General features: G+C 39.5%; 1 long non-coding RNA gene across 1 annotated transcript in view; it reads right to left on the bottom strand.

Annotated features, from left to right (window-relative positions):
- Window positions 1–19,644, bottom strand: part of LOC306799014 — a 604,175-nt gene that overhangs the window by 546,895 nt on the left and 37,636 nt on the right. The window lies entirely within an intron of this gene.

Raw genomic sequence — 19,644 nt, 5'->3', positions numbered from 1 at the left:
AGCTCCCCAGCAGAACTGGGAGCAGTGCTAGAGGCTGGTGCTGGGGGTGGAATGGTAAGGTGGTAAATTCATGTATTTTGAGCTAAAGTAGTTCTCCACTAAAACTCACTACCACAAAAAATACCATCTCCACGTGTCATGAAGAATACAAGTGGTCTCTTTTAGGAGACTTGTATTAGTCAGTTGATTTTGCTTTATTCTCTGATTTTTATTGCATTCACAGAATTATTAAGGCTGGAAAAGACATCGAAGACCATAGATCAGAGGAAGCTGGGAAAAACATGATACATGGGATTGTTTGTACACTTTAAATTGTATTAACTTGGAGAAGTTGTGGGAATATAGTAATTCTATCCTATTCTATTCTATTCTATTCTATTCTATTCTATTCTATTCTATTCTATTCTATTCTATTCTATTATTATGTTATGTTATATGTTATGTTATATGTAATATGTTTATATGTTTATATGTTTTATGCTTTATTTTTTATTTTTTATGTTTTATGTTATATGTGATATGTGATATGTGATATGTTATATGTTATGTTATTTTTAAGCCAGAGGTCACTGGCATCTTAAGAAGAGTTTTCCTAGAAGAGGTTTTGTCAATATGAGCAGGGAGGGTTAAGGACACAACAGAGCATCCAGAAGCATCATAGCAGGCACAAAAGTAACATCAGAACTACACAGAGAAAGTTGAAAGGTCTTTGAACTTTCAAGCAAGATAAATATGTTTTCTTAAACAGAGGTCAATATCTTTTGCCACCAATGAATAATGTTAATTTCTAATCTCTGTTTTAAGTAAACTCATACTAAAAGGATACAAATATTTCTCTGTATGTGAATACCTAGATTTAGATACAGTCTCTGACTTGCAGTATTCATTAAATCTCCTTTCTACCACACACACCCCATCAGCAGATAAATGAATGAGAGAAAAATGTTCAGCCTCAAGCCTCATTTCATTGTTTTAGCTTTTCCTTGCTCCTCCAGGGATATTTGTGTCAATGTCTTAATAAGGCAAGGACAGCCATTTCCATGCCTGAAAACACGTGCTCAGACTCTGGAAACAGTGCAAATGGAGGGTAGGACTTGTGTGTTTTCTCAGGAAAGAAGTGTAGTAGTTCCTTATTGTGCAACTTCAGTCCACAGTTAACTTTGGCAAGCAATCATACAGACACTAGCCAAAAAACCCAAACAAATAACAAACTAATTAAGTGGCCTTGGAAGTACCTGTTGTAACAATTCATAGCTGATATTATTGCTAACATGCAGAAGTTTCCTCAGAGTTCACTACTGTAGAGGACAGGGTGATTTACATTAGGATACTGATTAATCCATCTTGCTAAAAGTGTTAACTGCCTTCCCAAGCAGTCCTTTAACTTGATCATTAAAGAACTTAAAGTAAGATGTGGTCTTTATGAAAACCATGTTTTCAAATGTAATAATTTGAGAAAAGTTATATAATAAGCACAAGTTTCAAAAAATCAATAGTATATTATATATTATATATTATATATTATATATAATAATATATTATTATATATTATTATATATTGTATATGAACAGTAGCATGGCTATTTGTGTTAGTGTCACCACCTAGTCAATATAAAAGATGGCATGTAAATGGTTTTTGCCCCTTTCCAGGCACCTCTTGGTACCTTTAGTAAGAGAGATGAGAACCTGTCAGTCTTCAGGTCCAAAAGCTGAAGGGCCATAGGATGAGGTCCCTTCTCAATCTGTGCTAAGCAAATGGAAACACTTTCCTTGCTGGAATTGCAGTCTCCTTTCAGTGGGAATTTCCATATGGTGTCAGCCCAAAGCAGAGCATGTACTATGTGCAGCTGCTTCTGCAGAATGAGAAGTTTTCTGGAGCTCAGGTCCAGAGCCATCTCTGCTCTGCTTTTAAATCACCATGATGGCACCCAGACTTCCTTCTTTGACACCAGTTTTCTTCCATACTTACCCTGGTTTCCTTAAGCTTATGGCACCCAGACTTCCTTCTTTGACACCAGTTTTCTTCCATACTTACCCTGGTTTCCTTAAGCTTACCAGATCACGTGTCTCTGATGGACCCATCCCATTATATATCCCATCCATCCCTGGGCTGTAGCCTTGAAACAATTCCAACTGCTCTAGAAATTTAATTTGAGCCATCTATTTTCTGGGAGAGAAATTCCATACTTCTTTAAAGGCATCCAGTGTAAATGAAGTCTTGGAACTTAGACATTGCATTCAATGAGGATTTTGCCTGGGTACCCACAGTAGAACTGAGCTATTAATTGCTGATAAAGGACTAGCTCTTTGAAATATAGTTTTTACTTTGATGGTTTTTTAAGGAGGAAGTTAAAAGAATTGAAAAGAACATTTAGAATCAATGATCAAGTATTCAAGGCACTTAGAAGTTCTCAAATTAAGGTGTCATTGAATAAGACATGGGTCACATACAAGTTTAAGGATGTAGTTCGGGAGAATTCTGAAGAGAATTTTGAAGTTTCCCAGATTATCATAATTCTGATTTAAGTCATTTGTCTGAGATTTTGTGTGGTTTCAACAGTTTTCACAGCAGCTATCCGGTTTTATAGACATATTTAAACAAACAAACAAACAAACAAAAGGAATATTGAAAAACTGACAAAACCTTGCTGTTCCCCAGAAAAAGTCTTTGGGAGACCTGGAGTCCTTGCCTCTTAAATAAAATACAACAGGATATCATGCTGTTTGTAAAACAGCTACTAAGGGATGGAGAAGAGAAATCTACAATAGCTATTTATTTCTTAGTCAGCACTGGGACGTTCACAGCTATTGCACTTTAAAAATCACTTTTCCATTTCTAAGCTAAACCAGCATCCTTTGACTCTCATCAATCTCATTCATTGACCTTGTCTGTTTTGCATGTTGATTCCTGCCTCATTCAATACCTTTGTGTATTAGTTATGCAGCTTTCTCTATTAGTTAGGTTGTTTCTTCCTCCTTAGTCTGGATTGTGGCAGACAACATGTTAAATTAATGCACAATCTCTTTTCAAGTCTAGTAAATATCAAGTAATGTCAGGGGAGAGTTGCACCTCCCTTGCAGCTCTGGGAAGGTACACAATCGACCCAGCTGACATGTCAGAGCTGTATGTGGATGGAACATACTCAGTGCACTGGAATTTTTTGCAGTTCTGCAATTTTCAAATAAAACTCAGCCAGTTGCAGATAGATTTTCAAGAGGATGTAGAAGAATGAAACATTTTTATTCCTTGTTGCCAAGTGTAGTCTCTTATTGGGAATATTGTTTTGTATAAATAATAAAACATTGAAGCCAAATCAAAACTAGTTTTTTAGACCCAGTTGGTCTAAAATGGGTCTAAATGGTCACTTACATTTCTCTGGTCTATTGCTCATAGCCCTGTTTCAAGTTGCATAGCATGGCAATTTTTAAGCTGGTACAGTAGATTTCAGGTAAATGATGTAACCAGCAGGCTTTTCTCACATTTCCATGAAAACAATTCCAGGAGATCATTTGTTTGTTCTAATGTCAACCAAGGAAATTTTCATTTCTTGGCCACATGTAGCCTTGAAAAGTGTACCTTCTATAAATACAACCAGTACAGGCTAATATTAGCAGGAACAGATTGAAATAATTCTTGTCATCTTAACAGAAGAATCAAACAGTCTTTACTCTTAAATGTATGAAGATCTAAATTAAAATTCTTGCCTCTCAAACACTCCTGTATGTGAGTCTTTAATCTACTCCCATTCAGCACTTTTCCCCCTCCTCTTTTCTACTGCTGCACATAATAAGCTTCAAGTTCTTTATAGAGGGTCAGTATGCCATTTCATAAGACAAGAAAATGGTATACTATGGCCATCTGTGTTTGTTCCATGATAAACAGGAGGGTTTTAACTAAGATTTTTGTAATTCAAAGGAAATTCTCAGCTGAAAACACAATTAATCTCCTGATGCTGGTGACATATAAAATAACATGGGATGACCAGTCTCTATTCTCTTTTGGACACATATATGTGCCATCTCTGCTAGCTACTGCTGTAGGGAAATCAAGAATAATGGTCACCTAAAAAGTGACTGCACTATGTGTGGTGTCACCATCCCTGTGCACTTTGGGGACAGGCTGACTGAGCTCTTACAGCCTGGGTGTGTCAGATGTTGTCAAGCATGGAAAGAAGTAGGCTGTTACAAGGAAAACCTTACAGTCCTGCTTATTTTGTTTGAACTGAGTCTCTCTAAACATTGGGAAAGGGAGAAGGAGATGAAGGGAGAAGGAGAAAATGAATCCTATACTTCCCATATCAGTTTTATCATTTGTTTAATAAAAAGATGTTAAAGCACAAGGCACCTGATTTTACAATTTTTATACCACACATTCTTTGGGAAAAACACTGCAAGACCTACAAGTTTTTAGGAATAATGTAGCTTTATCTGGAGAAAAGTTGGTCTGTTTATGCTGTGATTTTAACCAACCACTAATTCCCTAAATTAGTTTCCAGTTAACTCTCTCTTTGTGTAAGCATGTAATGGGCTGCTGAGTCAAATATTTTACTGACTTCAATTTGTGCTAAGTATGCTAGTCAAATGCTGTGGTGATGTGCATTAAATGAGTTGCAAAGGAGTGATTGAGTTATGCAGTCTCCCCAATGGACTGCTAATAAAAACTTTATACCTTATGAACCATCATAACTCTGTATATGCCACATGAAATAAGGTATTAAAATGTTTTAGAGAGCTTTAAAAATTTTATTGGTGCTTTTTTGGTATTGCTCCACCTATAAAGCTGGACTTCCTTAATTAGTGAGGACCTATGCTCAGGGGGAAAAAGTGTCTGGGAAATACTGGACCCTTTAAATTTTAAGTAATCCAGCCATAGTTAGTTTTGCTACCTTACAGTTAATGAACTATTATTAGACCAAGTGGCCATCCATCCTAGGCAGAGCATTCATACAGGTTAGTCAGTACATTCATTAGGGGTTTCTGATTTAATTTCAAAGTGAACTAGGTTCTTAGCTTAGAGGAATTATTTGACTCTTCCCAGGACCTTGCTGTTCAATAAAAGATCACTGCATGCAGTAGTGTCATTAGCTATTCTGGGTATAACAGGAGCCACTCAAAGTTATGCTAGTTGCCAATGGATGGGTCAGCAATGTTCTTGTCAGAATACATTTCTCAAAGAAAAAAGCAGCTGGAAATTCCAAATAATTTAAAACTTACAGAGGAGCACGTCCCAGAAAAATCAGGCATATTTTTGCAAATGCTGCTTCCCTGATTCTGGCAGTTTGGCTGCTGGATATGTGGTTGAACAGAGCCCTGGAGCCCTACTCACTCCTGAATGAGGCCTGGAGCCATAGATGTCTGTGAGGATCTGAAATTTAACCCTTTCTTGCAGTTGAATTTTTCTACCTTGGCAAGTACCCACTAGAATGCATAGATTTCTTAAAGTATGCCAATACATAATTATGCAATTATGCTTACCTAAATGCACAAAATTTATGACCCTGAAAGCCATAAGGCAGTTTCTGCTTTACAGGTCTATGACTGGAGTGAGAAGTGGGCAAACAGCAGTGCCAGGGTGCAGCTGACTGGGGTGAGGCTCTTGAACAACTGGGAAGTTTTAGCTAGGAGCACCTCCCATGGCAATACCCTCACCCCACAAGAGCACTGTTGTACAAGCTTCTCTTGCCTCTGACCTCAAAGCTCCATCTCAAATTAATGTTGCAATCCTATAAATGGTGTTCAACCACAATGCATTTAAATAAATGTATCTATTTCTTTTCTTTGCTGAATCAGCAAGCTACCATGGTCTCAGTAACAGCTGCTCAGACACCTCTTTCCTTCTGCCTCCAAGTTGTTTTCTTTGGCTAAACCAGAAAGGCAAAGTCAGGGGAATGGGAAAAGGTACAGGGCACTCCTAATGCTTTCCTAAAGCTTTAAATTGTGTTTAATGTCTGCTGTAGAGAGCAAGAGATGACTTCTGACTGCTGCGTCTGCACCAGCCCCTCACCCACTTTTAGGGCTGAGATGTTCCAGAAACACTGAAGTGTCACTCAGGTTTCCCAACACTATGCCATCTGAAAGGCATCCAGAGAAATGTTGAGGATATTCTCTTGCTTTGGATACTACTGCAGAGCAAACTACTCCCAGAAAAAGCTACTAGGACAGCAGGAGCAGGACTCTAAACAGGCCTGTCAGAGGCTACACCTGCACTACAGCTGGTGGCTGCTGCAGAATACCAAGTAAGTTTAATATTGCTGCTAAGAGGGGGGATGGTGCTTACTGCAGCAGTGAGACACCAGAATCTGCTCTATTTGACTGCTGCAAGTACTTCACTATTATCAGTGCAGAAGACCAGCTCCAGCTCTAATATATGTACAATTCTCTGGCTGCAACATGGTCAGTAAATGAATGTCAGAACCTGAGAATTGTTTAGCACAAATCTATTGCTCTCTGAATATCTTTGAATATTTCTGTAGGAAAAGCAAACCCAGCAAGTTTTCTGTGGAGATTATACTGATGGGATAAGAACAGAAGTAAAGCATTTTTACTAGCAACTAAAAATACCAAGGTGTATTTTTAAGATTTGTTGACTAGGCAATAAGGATGTCAATCCCTCAATCCGTGACTTTGCACTTATCCAATATGCATTAGTGGAACATTCATGTGATTTGAAACATCTGCATCACACTTGTGGAGGGTTAGCTGGACACTGACATATTTCTATGTGCAGTTCATAAGTTTTCCCTTGAAGCCTTTTTCAGAGACCATCTTTAAGTCAGAGGTGAAAAGGAGAATATGGTCTCTTCAAAAAGAGTGTAGGAATGGCTGCCTTAGTCCATAGCATAGCAAGAAGAAGCACATCATACAGTTCTTTAAAACAGAAATATCCCGCACTCAAATAAACACCCATATCCTGTTTGGAGGATAAGCCAAAATTTCCTTTTTCTTTGTCCAAGATCCAAATTACTCATCTTTTTCTGGGGAAAAAAAAATTATAATTAAAGTATATGTTCCCAACACAGTGGCAGATTTCCTAAGAGGCACTTTTTTCAGGCCACTGAAGCTGGGCAGAGCATCATGTGGTGGACCTGCCCTGCTCCAGCACACATTCCTGCTGTAGTTTCAAGTGCTAAGCTGGCATCACTTCCTGAATGTTCTCTCCTGCTCTGCTGCTTTTGCTGCCTGGCCCTCTGCCTCTTTCCATCTTCCTCTCTCACCTTCCTCCCACACTTGCCCTGTGTCAGAGTCTGTTATCTGAGAGATTTAACCCACTAAAGCCAGGAGAGAAATGCCCATGTTTTTGCTGTCTTTCTTGTCAGCCTGGGAAACTGAGCTGTCTCAGCCAAAACGCTGCCAAATTGAAGCAAATGAGCAGAGAGGAGGCAAGGAAGGAGATTTGTGAAAGGGAAGCAGGGCCTTCCCCCTTGGTAATGTGAAATGTTAGGTGGAGTTAAGAAACTCCACTTCCTTCAGGTCTGTCACCATCAGAATCATCAGTGAGGATGGAATCATGTCCCCACTGGGATTTACACACCTTCTGCTCCAATTCTTTTAAGCAATTCTTTAAGCAGTTTCAACAAGGAGCTGCTAACTGAAGATACTGTCTACATCTCTTTTCAGGGCTCCTTCTGGAGTTATTCATATTTCACAGTGGCTCCACGGAGTAATAATAGTATCTAGATAAAACACCATAGATTTTTAAGTGCACACCTGAGAGCAATTATGTTACCTTTTGCTCCTAAGTTTCCTCAAGATGCCAAACCTTTCTAGCTGCTTTTCTTTCAGCAGCCAGCACAGGCAGCTAAGAGAGCCATAGGCATGACAAGGCATGTGATGAACTTACCATCACCTCCCATTTCTAACTCTGCAAATTCAGAATGACCCTAATCATTACTGAATATAATTTGGAAAGTCAGTGCCCAGTTAACTTAAGTGATTAATCACATCTATGTGAAGGCAGAAAATCTAAGTCTGTGTCGCCTAAAATCCTAATTATATATTTAGCTGCACAAATACAGAGACCAAAAATGTAGATACCATGTTACACAGCATCTATTAATACATTTCAAGCCTAAACCAGAGTTGCCCATGTTCTTGCAAATTATAAAATAAGAATGATTGTCCTTTTTTGTTATTTTCTTTCAGAAATACAAGGTACTTTGGGAAAAAAAAAAAAAAAAGAAAAGAAAGAAAAAAAAAGGTAGGGAGCTAAATGAACTAATTTTATTCCAGCTAAAATGCCCCACATATGGCCATAGATACTTACAGATATTTGGGAGAAAGCCCCAAAGTGAGAAAGATTAATTTAGAAACATTTTGTAATGGCATTTGTTGGAGAAGTATAAAATTACTTCCACTTAACAACTCCCTATGAAATATGATGGGTTGAAGTTTGAGAGTTGGCTGCAAAGTGACTTCAGTGCTTTTCAGGTAGCCTAGCAGTCCATAAACAGGATTCATAAATGTTTAGGCACCCCAGTATCTACAGGTATCCTCTGATTCTGTCTAAAGGACCCATTTCATGCAAGATTGCCCTTCTTACATTAGACAAACCTAGTGCCTTTCTGCAGCTCAGAGTTCTGTTTTCCAAGGCCTTTGGATATTTGGAGATCCTGTTGACATTTTTGGCTCTTCAGCACTGCCTGTCACCACATCTTTCTCCCATTGTGGAGCTGTCAGAATGGCTCTGACCCTCTGTCAAATTACGCAGAGGGACCCCAGGCTAAGTGGGTAGCACTGACAGATATGCATTGGTGTTGATCTCGCTGGCAAAGTTAAGGACTATTTTTAACTTTTCATTTTTAATATCCACAAACCAGCAAGAAGTGAACTGGAAAGTGAATAACCTTCTCCAGTAACATTAAGGGGTTATGCTTCCTAAGATGTTTTCTTTTTCTGAAATGTGAATACATACATTTTGATGACTTAGCTCATAATACCCCATATGTGAGCTCAAAGTTGAGGGCAGCAGTAAAAGGACCATCCATTAAAAGTGTCTAATTGCTTTCTTGCATTCTTTTGGTATCTGTCCTGCTATAAAGTCCCTTACCTTGAAGTAATCTCCCTTTTACTCATGGGGACCACCACTTTGACTGGGAGGATGGAGTCACTCAGGGGGAGTGAAAGCAGTACCAAAGCCTAAGGCCAGCTTAAGCATATTTGTATATTTGCATATTTAAACAGAGAAAGGAATGGAAAGCATTCCCCCACCCCCACCTTTTCAGTGGCTGTCATTTTGAGCATGGGTAGAGGTAGGATGAGGTTAAAAGTTCAGGAAAAAGAGAGAACACAGAACAACATCCTATGCATTCACTGGAATGATGACAAGGGGCTTAAAACTCTTCCCACGTCTTGCCACATACAGTACTCACCACAAGCAGTCCCCTGAACTGTCTGGCTGTGGCTACAGCTCAGTTCTGAGACAGGAATGGGGTAGGACAGTGCTGAGCCCAGGCAGGCTACTGTGCTTGCAGCAGATTTGCTGGATGGATGAGACCTGGCATTCCCAATTAGGGCACTTGCACAAAGCAGCCAGGCCTGGCATTGCCAGCAGCCCAGCTCTGCTGCCAGCTCCAAGGTAAGGACTGCACCCTGCTCTCAATTCAGGGGAAAAACACCAGGGGATGCACACTTGATTTCCGTACACACTCTTCTGCTCACAGGGAAGTGCACATGGGTTTCTGTACAGCACCATATGGGAAGAATGTGGAACAGTGGCTGGTTTCTCCCAGGCTGGTGAGGAGCTGCCATCAGAAAGCAACATTCCAAAATGGAAGGAGTGAGTGACAGTGTCCCAGCCACAGCAAGCAGTGTCCCAGCAAGGCAGGGAGAGGCCTTTGCAGTGGAAAAGGGATCTGCTTTTACTTTGCTTGTGATGGTCTCATCCTTTATTCTGATATAGCCAGAGCAGATTAAATAGCACTCATCAAAAATAACAAGTGATTTCATGCAGCAAACTTTGTTTGTGACTAAATGACACTGAAACACAGGATTAGATTATTAGTTATCCCCAGATTTGCTAGCCTTGATGTTCTGAGATTAGAAATAAAATAATTAGCATACTTTGGGAGCAATGGAGAACAGAGCATACGTTCTGTATATGTCTAAGTTTCTACATTCCCATTTCCAGCAGCACAAACAATAACCACAGAACCCCTGCCTTTTATTTCTTCTTAGTCTGTTTGTGAGGAAATAATTTTTTATTTCAGCTACTGTCAGGGATTTGTATAGGATCATAATTCACTGGATTAATCTAATCCTTATCTCAAAACTTTGCATGGCAATGCATAGCTGCTGCCACTCAAAGCCTTCAGGCAGCTATCAAGAAAACTGCTCTGGACTCATTAATATCACCAGTTTTGTGGATCATTCTCAGAAATCTCATATTCTAGAGAATTCTATTAAAAATAATTTGATCACTTTCCTCTACAGCTCCCCACCTGCAAACTCCTAGATTTTACTGGACACTTTATCTGTTACATGGCTCTGTGATGTCTTTACCAGGTAGAGAACCTGCCAGATTTTTTTAAAAAAATCATTATTATTGAGGTTTTTGTTCATTGATAAGAGATCTGCTGTAGTGAAACTACAGCAGTAAGTAAGTACTTACAGTAGTAAGTACTTACAGTACTTACAGAAGCTTACAGTAGTAAGCTTCTAACAGGTGCTGTCAAAATTGTTCCTGCAAGCAAAGATCTAATTCATATGATAATCTGTAATCGTCTGGCATTTCATCCTAACTGATTTTTAATGCTATATTGATCTCTTCCATAATTGGCCTCTTCAAATAATTCACTTTCTTCTTCACAGAGAAAGGGAAATTCAGGTTTTGTTTTTTTCAGCCTGTTTTACTATCTGGTGTATGCTGCCATGGAATTTAATTCTCTGTAATTTAAAACCCACAAAACAAAACCTAGTCCAGAATCTACATTTCTGGAGTCTGAATAAAATATAGTCAACTTGCATTTGATCTGGGAATCCTTATGTAAACAAAGATTTCTTACTTGAGAAAATAAAAAATAAGTGAAGATTTAATTTTCATATCTTTAAAAAGAAATGGTTTGATTGCTTCATACAAAAGATGTCACTCCCCATAATACCTCAGCCGGAAAAAAAAGACAAAGTATTGTCAATTAAAAAAAAAAAAAAAGGAAAAAGAAGAAAAAAATATAAAGAAAAAGCAAACCAGAAAAAAGAGATGCTTGCAGGCTTTTGTGACTATCTTTCTGAACAGTTGTATTCTAACCCATATAAATCAGCAGCCACAGATGCAGCAGCTAAGTTAACAAAGACTATGGTGCTCTGTGACCCTCGTCATCCCTGTGCATCTGAAAACAGAAATCAGAACTATAAGGTTACTGCGAATGTGGAAAATGGCAGGCAGTCAGCTCTTTCACCAGACTTTGCAAAATTGTAAGAATAAACAAAAAGAGAAGTAAAAACATGTAACCAGTTCTTTGCACATGGATGGGGGAGAGAGGAGAATTTTAGGTCATCTAACAGCTAATGTAAACTACAGGGTGGATTCCTTCCAGAACTAAGCTTGTGATTCCATTAATCAGACACACTAGAGCTAATGCTATACATTACACTTCCAGGATTTCAATAGCAGGTTAGAGCTACAAAGGAGGGAAACAGTTCCCAATATTGGGCACACCATTAATAGAAATAAAGAACAGGAAAATAATTGCTGAAACAGCCAGTCGGCTGAACACCAGGGAAATAGTGAGTGAGCAATTATCAGTTCATAATCGATGTGACCATTACCCTCTTCTCTTTTACAGCACATCTTTTGCACCTGGCACTTCAGGCAAACAGCAGCTGAAAGAGAACTCTGTAAAGTGTCCATAATAGACTGCTCCCCTGCCTTCAGGAGCAAGTGGCCATTTCAATGGCTGCAGATGTTTGTGCAAGAATGGACACTGCTCGGTGCCATTCTCTGGGAATGCCAGAGTCCTTGTAGTCAACAGCTTGAGCTCTTTAATTCATTATACAGTCTTTTTGCTGAAAGGTCTCAAGGAAACACTGATAGCTCCTGCTTCAGATGTTCTCTGCAGGCTGTGTAAGGGATGTGTTGGTTTAGAAGGTCACATTGATGTCCTATATTTACTTACAGTAAAGGCCTTAATTGTATTTTTCTGATTCTGTCTGTTTGAATGGATTGCAGGTTAGCTGTGCAGCTTGCTGAATTCTGAACACAGAAAAAACCCCCAAATATGTTATACCTGGTTCTCATTAAACTGCTAAATGGAATACTAAAAGGTAGCTTAAAATCAGGTGCATTTAATAAAGTTATATTTGAATTGGCACACGCATGGGTCCCATGTGTTTTTCAGTTTGCTAGTGTTGCAAGTTTATCGTGTGTATTACCTATGCTTAAATGTTACTTCTCTCCAATAAAAACAGGCATCATTTACAATTTCTCTCAAACATTGCTAAGTCCATGACCCAATTCATTAGCTAACCGTTTGAGGCAGCCTAACACACCCACTGAATTTACTGTCTTGGAAAGTGATTTATGCCTTTAGATTAGATATGGGTTTGGAAGATTAAATAAAACCACACAGGGGCATGAAGGGGAGATTTTCTGTAGAGATACATTTTTGGTTTGAACAGAAATGTACCAAGCATTCATCCACCACAGTTAACTTTACTTCTTAAAACTGCAGAGGTTCCAGAAAATAAATCACAGGGAGGAGTTTCAGCAGCGTAATTATATAAAAATTCCACACTGAAGAAAGCTGCGCGATGGGATCTGTAGTGAGAAAGAATGTTTTTGTGTTTGTTCACCAAAAGTCCTTTGGGAGAGAGCACAAACACCTCCCAAGGTGTCTCCCAAGGACTCCCTGCCCAGTCCAGGAGGGGAGCTGGACCCCATCCAGGTCTGGCCTCTTCCGAGTCTCCGGATGTTCTGCTGTGAGTCAGGAACGGGCATGTCCTCACTCTGACACACATCCCAAACAGATCAGTATTCCAGCAGGGCTGTGGAATGCTCATTCATAACCAGACAGCCTTGGACATAATTAGTTGTCCCTGCAAGTCTGGAGACTTGCAGTCCTCAGATGTGATAGATCTCTTGAAGCAGGAATTTTACAGATTTGCCTTTGCATTCACAGACAGAGAAACCTCTGCTCGAATCTGGGACTCACCACACCTCCCCAGGACTCTGTTTGGTTGCTTACATGGAAACACAACAGTAGGAAACTATTTTACGTAATTTAACAGTGAGAAAGAGAGGGAGGGAGCCAGCACTGTGGGATCATCCAGCACTCTGGACCACCATCAGGTTGTGCCTAGAATAAACTTCAGCCCCTTTACAGAAGCACTAGCACGCAACGAGTTTCTACCTTTCTTTATTCGGGAAGGAAATGAAGCTGAAATAATTTATTAGAAAAAAAAAGTTATTAGAAAATTTATAAGAATTAAATTTATTAGAAAAAAGAATGTGGATTTTAATAAATTATCATGCCCATGGTAAGATATATTTATGCTTGCAAAGGCTTCAACAGATGTTTTTCATTGCAATGGCTGAGATCCAGAATCTTTCTACATTCTTATTTTCTTTCCTCAAACTGCAATAAGACCAGAGGTCACTTCAAATTCTTTTTGTGTGTCTCTGTGTGTTTTTTTGTGTAAAGTGGACATATGTAAAAAAAAAAAAAAAAAAAAAAAAAAAAGCCCTCTAAATAGGAAAATAAATCAGAAATACCACAAACCAGGACAAACTCAGATTTTCTGAGTGATGCAGACATTTGGAAATAAAAGCCAGCTGAAACAGTAATTTAGAAAACATCGCGACTTCTTTTGAAGTGAGATTTCTCAATGAGGAAAGCAACTTCTTTGGCTCACTGTAGGTGCAGTGGCACCACAAAACACATGCCTTTCCCAAATACTTTAGAAACCCATCCAAACTCATCCAAACCAAAAAGGAAAAAATAAAACAAGATATTTGACTCACAAACTAACCACTAAATGTCAACTGGTTACAGAATGCTCCACCTGCCAAGGCTGAAATCTAGGACAAAGATCCCAGAGGGGTCACAATCCTGCAATTCCTACTCAAACCAAAGGCCTGTTAGCTCTAACACTTCTCTTAAAAAGAGAGAAAATACATATATTATGCAATCAGACTAGAGTAAAATATTTTTTATGAAAACAAGATGTTTGCAGAAGGTGCCAGGCTGCTAGTCCCAGAAAATAGAAGGCAGCTACAGCTGAGGCAGAAGTAGGGCTTGCTTGTTCATCAACCTGCCATGACCTGAGGCCAGGACAAAGAGTTCAGTCTCCCTGCCTGCTTAAATCCTGGACTCAGGAGCTTTCATAGCCAGCAAGGGTGCTAATTAGAGTCAACTGTGGTGTTGACACACGTGTACTGGGGACCAGGAGGAGACCAACCTCATTTTTACAACAGCATCACACAGAAAGAGGTTTTGGTTGGTTTGATTTAATGACTTGATTAGAATTTGAGCTGGTAATTTACAAGGGATGGGTGTTGTATCCACTGCCAGTCCTCTAAGCCAGTCAGCTTTGTATAGGATCAAATTTATATAACAAACCAGACTCAGCAGTGTCATAAATGAGGGTATGAATTTTGTGCCAAGTGTAAATGAGTAATAAAGTGGTTACCAAGTTGTATGTCTGTACACTGATTTGGCATTCCCTGTGTGTGCAGAAGCAATTTGGTATGCTATGGGGACAAAATTCAGTCCTGGCATAAATCAATGGGACTCACATCTATTGAACACCAGAACTGAAATAGGACTCAAAGGCATTTTAGACAGCATAGGAATTAGTGATGGGGGGAAATGTGAAGGGCATATGGATGTGAAGCAGCACAGAAGTGGAAAGCAGCAGGAAAGAAGCAAGGAGACAGGAGTGTAGAAGGTGAATAGATTTTCCTTGTTCTATTTGTTGTTCCTTTTCTTCAATTGGAATTTGAATATATATATATATTTTTTTTTTTTTTTCCTCTGCCTCCAAACTGTATGATAAATTGGGGAACAGCTTGGAAACACTTAAAAGCCATTTAGTGATCAGTCACACATGATGAGTAACAATCATTCAGGTCAGTCCTGAATGAGATCCAGAGACTTCTGTGGAATTTCCATCTTCTTGCCACAAAGACCTACATGGAAATTTGGCCACCAGGTATTCTTGAACCCACAGTGTTGTACTAGAGGTGAACTGAGCCCAACACATAGAGGCTTCCAGCCTTAGTTTTCCACAGCAAGCAGACCCCCAGCTGATAAAAGCACAGTGGCACACACACTGAGACACATGGAGTAAAGGATAATGTAAACCTGGGTGTAAACAGTGGAGCACTAAGATGTCAGACTGGTAGCTGAAGGCAGGCATGGTTTTACCAGGTGGTTCAGATGGTCCAATTTGGCTCATTTTGCCAGGCACACACACCAGGCTGCACGTCCCTGCCACCCCCAGTATAAACTGAAGCATTCCCAGCAGTGTTTACTATTGCACTGTGCAGGCCTAGAGCAGACCAGCAAACAATGGTGTATGGTATTGCCTAACAGGTTCCAGATTATCCAAATAGTTTGTAAGTGGGCATGAGGGAGCAATGCAGAAGTTCTGCAAATTGTCACCATACATTTCAGACATTTATAAGCTCTCAGGTGTTGATCACAGTGGTTTATTTATATACTGCATGAACAGTGTTAAGGCCCTTGGCACCAGCAATGAACAGAAAGCAGATTTTTTGTTATTTACTGGTTAGTTTTATTTCAGACTTGCTACTGGTTTGAGACAGCAGGTTTCCATATTTTAATAAAATCCTATGTCACTTTTGAACAAACTTCTGCTATGCAAACTTCCACAGACATTACAGGCATGGCACTTGTCTCATCATTATGTATAAATGCATCTGGATTATCAAAATACTCTATGATACAATTTCTGAGGTTTCCCAGAGTAGGAAACAATACAATTCAGAATAAGGTATGAGTATGTCAAATCTCCACTGTCAGCACGCTGTACTATTTCACTGCACATCACCTGCAATTTGTTACTAAACCAAGTAGGATCTAATTTAGTGTATTCAAATCACATTTAAATTAAGCTCACAGTATCTGCAAATATTTTGTCCACAGAATACTGAAAGGATAATGCTTATAATTGATGTAGTAAGCCTAAATTCATTGCAAATATTCATCTGTTTGATCAATATCCACCCACATACTGTCACTCCTTGTTGGAAGTTTTATCCACATATATTTTGAGGAAAACATTTAAACCCATAAAATAATGACAGGTTTTATCCCAGTGCAAAAGCTCTATTCTTTTGCATTACTGCAGCAATTTGTGGAATAAATTAAAATTGTAGAATAAATCAAAATCCCACCAAAACATTGGCTGCTGAGATTTATGAATACTTATGTGGCAACAGCTAAAAATTCATAACCAAAAGTGAAATGATGATAAGGATACTTTTCATTGATATATGGACCCATAAGGATTTTTTTAGATCCTCTGAGAACAGAGGGGATGGAAACTCCAGGGGCAGTTCATCTTTCTTGTGGACTCCACTTAGCAGAATAAGGCTGATGAGATTGCCTTTGATTAAGCTCAGGACATATACCAGCCAGTTCCAAATATAATATCCTCTATCAGAGAAAAAACTCTGGGTTAAATTATATGTTATGTACCTGAATTAGAGACATCTAGGTTAGAACATGTACTACAGTAATCACAAATTTTTAGCTCATTAGTCTAGGCTAATGCCTGAGCACACAGTAAAGCATGTGCATTGTCAGAACTGGGGGAGGAATTCTTGCAGAGCTGCCAGTACATTCTCACAGGCTCCATACACTCTTGGCCTTTCTTAGCAGTCATAGTGAAACACTATGGCAGAAGAAATTGGGATGAAAGAATCTGCAGGATCCTTCCTACCTGGCTCAGTTCTGCACAGCACAAGTTCTGTGCAAGAGTGGACATGACTCACCTGCCAGTCTCACAAGTGGCATTAAAGGTAAGTCACAATGGATAGAACAGGGGATAACAAGAAATGGATGGCACAGAATTATGTTAATCCTGTGGCACCCATGGATTTAATTCAAGATTGAAGCTTGGCAGCTGTGCAAATTAGCTTTTGAAAATAAAAAAATTGGTGACCAGCTTTGAATCTACTGTCCTTAAGCAAGCAGATGTACTTACCAGAGACACACTATCATTTGTTAGAGAATGTAATAAAAAGGTGAGAACTCAATATTTTAAATCCCATGCATATCAGGTTAATAAAATATTCTGCCAATCATGCAGCAAAGGTTCAAGCATCCCCTTTAGATCAGACTAGATTTACTCAAGGCTAATGGTTTATTTTTCTTCACCAAAAAATGGATGTATTACAGGTGTCTTGGGAAGTGAATTCCAGAGTCATCAGATTAATTATCTGCACCCAAATAACTAAATGCCTTAATGTGCACACTGTCCCTAAAATCAGAAATATTTTTCCCCTCCCCACCTCATTCTGACTATAGATTTTTTCCAGAAGTTGACTGCTCAGGCTCACACCGAGCCTGTTCATACCTGGCAGAGAGCAGTGAAGGAGTGTTTGTTAGAGTTAGATCAGCTTTAGAACACATGAAGTTATGTCATTGGCAATTGGGGCCCACCAGGTAAGACAGCCCAAGAGCGAAAATGATGGAAATCCTTCTCTTGCTACCACCTCACAATGTACCCTTGTGAAGGCCACAGGACAGAGGAGATGCAGTGTCCCAGTTCTCCATTACCACAGTGGGACATACTTTGTCAAAGTCTCCCAGGGATCCCTGACTTTGTTTCCCAGGAGCAATCAGCAGCATGTTCTGAGAAAATCTTATCTGCCCCTGGCTATATAGCATCCAGCTGAGGAACAGATGGTATGATCCTTTAGGAAAATGGACATAGAACGGCTGAGGCAAATTAGACCATTCAGATCTCTTTATCTGATGAGAAATTAAGCCCTGAGCTGGCATCAACCTTTTCTGAGGTGGCATGGGCAGGAGCAGATGTGAAGATGAATTACTGAGATGATGAGATCAAAAGGCACCAAGTCCTGGATTGTACATCTCCATTGCAGCCAGCCTGTGTGACACTGGCCAGCTGTCTAGCTGAAATTAACACCTTCTTGAGGTTTAGCTATTGAAGCTGGAAGCTAGGTGAGACTGGGTGAAGCTGGCAGAAAACAGAGAAATCTGCTGTTAGAGTACCTTTCCAGAGATTATCCACTAACAGGGTTTTGTTAATCTTTTTTGGATTCTCGCCTGTAGCCACAGCAACACCGTTTTATCCTGTGACCAGGGAAAATGCTGTTCACTCTTTGTTAGTGAGGGTCTGGGCAACAGCTTTTATGATTTGATTATTTCAGTTGCTGCCATAAGCAATCCCTGAAAAAGCTCCAGTGAATAAGGAGGTAACATCCTTCCTGAGGTGTTCCTAAAATTATTTTCACCCTCTGAAGTGCCTGTGCAAAGGGTATTCAAATATCCTCACAGAACCGATCCTTAGCAGAGCTGTAGTGTTTGTTACAGAAAAGCTCTTCAGGTGGTTCCCATCTCCTCATCCTGGTGAGGCAGTGGTACATGGGGCTGCAGAATCAGAGCTTGGAGGCTGCATGACAGCTCTTCCAGAACTGAATATCTGTGCAGGCATTGCCTTGGCAAGGCTCCTGCCTGTCCATGAACCAGTGTGTGCACCTGGGCTTGGGATACAGTTTTGTCCTAACTACTTTGCTTTTCCATTTATGTGGATTTAATGTGCCCATGACAAGGGTAGCTGGGGTGGTGGCACACTGAATCACACCCTTCTGACCCTGCTGAGAACCTTCACTTTTCTGCCTGCCCAGCCCAGTATATGGGAAAGGCAAATGCAAGAGCAGGGACAGGTTTCTCCCAAACAGTCTCACTCCCCTCTTCACTTCTATGGGAAACTACAACAATTAAAAAAAAAAAAAAAAAAAAAAAAAAAAAAAAAAAAAAAAAAAAAAAAAAAAGAGAGAGAGAGAAGAAAAAAAAAGGGAAAAAAAGAGAAAAAAAGCAGTTGTCTTCTCCCCACAGCAGGAATCACAGTGTGAACAGCCACTGAGTGACAAAGTGAGAGTAGGAGGTTGGGCTTCACCGTCTTTATTCCTCAGTACATGGGGCTCACAACAAAGGCCATATGCCCTGATCCTAGACATCTTTAGTCTTTTAAGCAGTCTTCAGCATCCAAGCAGCTCTATTAAGCAGTATTAATTATTACAGCATATGGCTGTAAAGATAAAAATGAGAGATATCTTATCAGGCCTTTAATTAAAATAGCTATACAGCTAACAACTTATTCAGTGTTTGCAGACAGTAAAAAAAAGATGAATTAATAGTCTTTTTGGTGGGTGAGTAATTTGAAAGGCACTCCTGATTTCCACACAAGCACTCATTCTTCATAGAGATTGAAACAAGAAAGAAGATTTAGAATAATACCTGTCAAACTATGAGGTTATCTATGAATTGTTCATTTTGACCATTCACTATCAATGACATGCAATTTGTCCCATTAAATATTTTCTACTACCTCAATGGATGAGATAGTTTTATACAAGAAAAACAGCTGAAGAAGGCTAGGACAGGTTTGTGAATGCCACCAAGTGAACTGCTATTCAACAAAAGAAATGAGACAGAT

Source organism: Erithacus rubecula (genome assembly GCF_903797595.1).
Source record: "Erithacus rubecula genome assembly, chromosome: 3".
Taxonomy (NCBI): domain Eukaryota; kingdom Metazoa; phylum Chordata; class Aves; order Passeriformes; family Muscicapidae; genus Erithacus; species Erithacus rubecula.
Note: the sequence above shows the minus strand (reverse complement) of the source record. Positions and strands in the feature narration are given on the sequence as shown.